The following is a 6,031-nucleotide window of genomic DNA, read 5'->3' as shown; positions in this document are numbered from 1 at the left end:
AGGCCGCGTTCGATAAAGTCGACCACCATATTCTACTGCAAAAACTTGAAAAGTTGGGCGTATCTGCTGCAGGTGTTGACTGGTTTAGATCGTACTTGATGGGAAGATCGCTTCGTGTGAAAATTGGATCCGCTTATTCTGCCCCCTTCGTCAGCCTGTCTGGCGTACCACAGGGCAGCAATCTAGGCCCGTTATTGTTCTCACTCTTTATTAATGGCGTGACGCTGATCCTACCATCTGGTGTAAAACTTCTTTATGCTGACGACACGAAAATTTATATGATCGTAGAGTGCCTTGATGATTGTTTTGCTCTCCAGGAATTGCTTAAACGTTTTGAGCAGTGGTGTGCGGGAAACTGCCTTACACTTAGCATCGAGAAGTGCCAAGTCATAACGTTTAGCCGAAAACTCTCCGGAAGAAGCCTCGAAAGAGTTCATCGCATCAAGGACTTGGGAGTTACGCTTGACGACCGACTTACGTTCCGGTTTCATCGTGATGAGGTCATATCCAAAGCTAACCGACAGCTTGGTTTCATAATGAAAATTGCCAAAGGATTTCAGGATCCGCACTGCCTGCGATCACTTTATTGTGCGTTAGTGCGATCGATTTTGGAGTTCGCTGTCGTTGTTTGGTGCCCGTACCAATCAACATGGATCAACCGGCTCGAGTCCATTCAAAGGAAGTTCGTGCGATACGCTTTGCGGAATCTCCCCTGTCGCGAAGGCCAGCAGGCAACCCCTTATGTAGCCCGCTGTCAACTATTAGGATTGGATACCTTGGAAGTTAGACGCCGAGCTATGCAAGCAATGTTTGTAACCAAAATCCTCAACGGAATCGTCGACTCTCCATCGCTGCTTGAAATGTTCGGTTTATATGCTCCTGAACGCCATTTACGAAGACGAAACATGCTTTACTTGGATTCCCGGAATAGTCTCTATGGGCAGCACGATCCTGTTCGATTTATGTCGGCTACCTTCAATGAAGTGTCTCATTTACGCGACTTCGATGTGCCAGTGTCTACTCTTCAGCGACAATTTTCAGCTCATTTTAGCAATGCAAGGATTTGAATTCATCGGAAAAGCCCTCATATTTTAGTATAACGACATCACTGTTAGTTAAGTTTTAGTTAGTATAGCTTTTATTGTGTGACTAGATTGTGTATGTTCCCGTTTTGCATTGTTTGTTTTCATTGTTTTTATTTTTTAAGATACAGGGTTTTTATGCCCCTTTATTTTCAATGTGGCTTTTCCCTGTCCAACTTCATTGAGACATCAGGTCAGATGAAGGGATTCATTAAAATAAATAAATAAATAAATAAATAAATAAATAAATAAATAAATATTTAAATACATATAGTAATAATATCAAGTCGATTAATCAATAATTAAGTGAGATTTATGCAACATGCCTAAGACATTTCGCATAATTTTCAAGTAAAAAAGGAAATCGTGTTAAGTATTGTTCCTTTGAATTCTACTAAGAATTTGCATCCTTTGACAGATACGTTATTCGACCTCAACTGTAAAGTCGTCTTCAGTGTCTTGTACTTGACTCGACTCGAGTCGATTTTACAGTTGAGGTCGAAATACGTATCTGTCAAAGGATGCAAATTCTTAGTGGAATTCGAAGGATCAATACTTAACACGATATTCTTCTTTACTTACAGATGTTCCCCTAACAAGCCCAGGTTAATCATCATCATAATTTTCACTTATTCTCCTATATGACACAAATTAGTTCAACTAAGTCAAATATTATCGAGGTACGTTGAATGTGAATACTTGCAAAACATCTTTGATACATCTAGTAATAACATCAAGTCGATTAATAAACAATTAAGTGAGATTTATGCAACATAGCTTAGAGATTTCGCGAAAGAAGCATAGTTTTCACTTATATGACACGAATTAGTTCAACTAAGTCATTATCGAGGAACGTTCAATGTAAATACTTGTTGAAAATGTGTTGTTCATTCGATGATAGTAACAGCTCGAACCATTAATTAAATGAGGTTTTTTAAATATATATTTTCTACGAAACTATTGATTTGTGAAATATTTTCTTATATAATTTTGATTAACCAATGTGTTATGTTATATTCGATCGTTTCCCTTTTTGAGTTGTTTTTTCTGTTGCATACATTTAGGCTTTTATTTGCAATGATACAGGGTTAGCATACTTTTAGGAGGTTATCAAGTTTATGGCTTAAACTTTTTAAAAATACGTTTTTTGCCATAAATTAGTCAAATTCAACTGAAGTATAAAATTTTGTAGGTCAAACATGCCTAGAATTTTACAAGAAATGCAATGACGCTGTTTTATGAAACATATAATGTAATTTCAAAAATTTTATGTAAGAAAGTATGGGAAAAAAAGGAGGTCAGATTCGGAAGGTACGTTGTTGGTACATGCAGAAAACCTTAACTTCGGAAAGATTCACGAAAATTTTCGAAAAAACCACCATCTATCCAGCAGGACACCTGTTTTCTAAGAATACTCAGGTACGTTCAAAATCCCGTTAGGTACGCTATGGTACGAAAACTTGGTACACTCACTTAACGGTCTTTATTTTCAATTCTATGAAAAGTTTCATGCCAGCTAGATGGACATGCAAAATTCTACTGAACTTCATCATTTGGGTTTATTTTATTGTACGCACAAAGAAAGAATGAATAAAAAATCAAAATTTCGGATCTGAACAAACAATTGTAGTATCAGTTTTATAGTTTTATTGTCGAAAAAGCCATTAGCTTTTCATTACATCCCAAACAACGGCTTCGGCGGTCAAACAGTGCATGTAATCAGAGCAAACCCACCCCAGCCCAGGTTACCAGCATTCCGCGTTTAAAAAAATGCAACGGATTTTAATATAAATATGATATTTTAAGCTTACTTGTGAAGGAATCTGATGAAAATATTTATATTCCGTGGCCTGCTCGCCTATCTCCGATAATTTACTGGTTTCCAACGTTTTCCCCGGATATATTCCATTACAACTCGACGGCGACGGCGGTGAATTGTATGAAGAAAAAAAAAACAGAGAAATTGACAGGTCACTAACCTGAAACTACCCATCGATTGGGTCGATTCGACCCGGATTTTCATGTTGTTAGCAGTTGTCAAAATCCGGGTAACCCGAAAACCCAGTTTCGTTGAATTTGAGTAAAGATCTGGGTAATCGGCACTTTGTCACTTTCCGGCTTGAGAATATGGCAGCGGTCAAGAGATCGCTGGAAATTATGAACGTTTTCGCGAAAAAAAATGCCGATAAATGGCGGAGAAACAGTGGAATTATTCCGGGGAACTGTTTCCCTGCATCAGATAAGTGAACAGCATATGCCAGTTGGGTGCTTTTTATTCAAAATCTAAATTGGAAATACATTAATAAAATCAAGGAGCTGGGTATCATTTACGCAGATTTTGCCATCAACATCGGTAACCCAGATTTGAGTAAAGGTGCCTTTACTCAGATTAGAGTAACTGCAGTTTCGCTCAGTCTGGGTTGCTTTGACACCAATCTGGGTAAGTGAGGGTTAGCGTGTAGATCAGCATTTTTTCGAAGACGGCTAATAACAAGACAGACATCTACCCTCTTGCTCCATATACTTTGGGAGCTACAAGCACACTAGCGCCACGAACGACTTCAGGGAACAACATAATGAATGAGTGTGCATGCGATGTTACCATTTCCGTGTACGTATTTGCATGTACACGCACACAATCATGTTTTAATGTTCCTGTGAATCGTTGAGGGCGTTTCGACCATGTCGCCTGTAACAGGGTGGGAGCTGTCTGTCTTGTTATTAGCCGTCTTCGATTTTATTCTGCCGAGCTCAAGAATCTTTTTTAAGTGTGTATCTCCAATTTGTCGAAAATAGTCTATTTTATGAGGCTGTGAATACCGAGCAACTCACTGGAACAATCCGTTCCCAGCCATCTTAGCAAACTGCAGTAGAATCACTTGGCATAATACGGAACCTCACGGTGATGGCGACTTGCTCCGCCAACAGTCCACTCTTCAATGAGGCAGCATCACACTGACGACGACCCCGTCATGGTGCTGGCTGTCACTGATGCTTGCTAGGGGAAACACACGCATGGTGAATGCTACTCAGCTTTGTTCATACCCCACATTCTCCCTCTTCTCCGAAAAAAAAAAGTTTTCTTACTATCAGACTTGTTATTTTTACGCTCAAACCCTCAATTTCGTTCTCTTCATCCTTATGGCGCCAATGCAACAAGATACACTTCAAGATACAAGAATTAAGACGAATGGCCATATTTATTTTTTTGTTTAGTAAACGCACTTTTGTTAATATCGAACCTATATCATTTGATTGATAACTTGCAATGCTAACCGATCATCTATGGGGTTTTGCCGAGCTCCAATAAAAATAACTACAACACACGCAGTTGGGTGATGCGTCCTCTCCTTCAAGCGCACGTCTCGTTATGTAGCCGGCCCTGTTTTTCTCTCACTCAAATCAATCGTTATTCACGATTGCGAAAATTCGACGCATTCAACGAAAACGAACATTTTGTAAGAATTATTTGTCAAAAAAAGAAAAAAAAACAAGAGATTAACGAATTTGAGATTTATCAGACTAAAAATTCCGTATATCATACAACTCCATTTTCAATGTTTCAATGTGATGGTACAGATGGACCATATATAACACACAAATGTCCTTCATTATACGAAAATAGATTCTACAAAACGAGTTCGAAAGAGGTTCTACAACATATTTTCAGTAGATATGTTTTCATTGCGTACTTCGAATTTCAAACTGTTTTACGATATGCAATTTTTATGGGCAGTTTTCATTACACGTCCCTGCATTTTCCTCACGCACAGCTTTCGGCAGTTATCATGCAACGCCATTTCCTTAGACGGGTTTCTTTACACATCGCTGCATTTTCCTGATGCAAACAATTTTCGGCAGTTTTTCAATAACGCCATTTCCTTGGACGGATTTCATTTCATGTCCCTGTATTTTCCTTATGCAGAAAAATTTTCGGCGGTTATCCAACAACGCCTTTGCCTTGGACGGGTTTCACTACACGTCCCTGCATTTTATTTATGCAGAATAATTTTCGGCGGTTATCCAAAAATGCCGTTTCCTTGGACGGTTTTCATTACACGTCCCTGCATTTTCCTTATGCAGAAAAATTGTCGGCGGTTATCCAACAACGCCTTTACCTTGGACGGTTTCCACTACACGTCCCTGCATTTTCTTTATGCAGAATAATTTTCGGCGGTTATCTAAAAATGCCGTTTCCTTGGACGGTTTTCATTACACGTTCCTGCATTTTCCTTATGCAGAAAAATTTTCGGCGGTTCGACACGCCATTAATTTGCTCAACCAAAAACCCGAGCAAAAACCAACCCAACCAACCAACGCCGCGAGTATTTTACGGCAACATTCACAATAGTCAAACACCTCTACCATCATGCACATCAACCTGTTTGCATTTACCGTTCAACCGAGCGACAACACGAGCATGTACGATCCGAGGAATCAACGAAAGCGCGACCATCCATGCCGAGCAAGAACATGAAGAAACATGCATGCAATTATCGACCGACCACCTATCCACAGCGTGCTACCAGTCGACAACAAAAATCAACCACGTCACCGCGCCTTTGTTCATGTGTTTGTGCTAGAACCAAGGCTAAAACAGAACGCGGTTGGAAAAACAAAAACTTTCCGCGCTCTAGCATTCGTCAGGAACCGCAGAATTGCAACACCCACTTCACTGGCAGCACCACCACACACTTCACACACCAAAACGATTTGTTTTCTCTCACTGTTTTTATGCCAAGTGATTCTACCTATTTTATGATTAACTTGTTATTGATTATGATGCACTCCTGGCAGGATCGCCAATGTGAATACCGAGCAACTCACTGGAACAATCCGTTCCCAGCCATCTTAGCAAACTGCAGTAGAATCACTTGGCATAATACGGAACCTCACGATGATGGCGACTTGCTCCGCCAACAGTCCACTCTTCAATGAGGCAGCATCAC

This window comes from Aedes albopictus, chromosome 2 (assembly GCF_035046485.1).
Source record: "Aedes albopictus strain Foshan chromosome 2, AalbF5, whole genome shotgun sequence".
NCBI classification, from domain to species: Eukaryota; Metazoa; Arthropoda; class Insecta; order Diptera; family Culicidae; genus Aedes; species Aedes albopictus.
The sequence above is the reverse complement of the archived record's forward strand: the minus strand, read 5'-3'. Positions refer to the sequence as shown.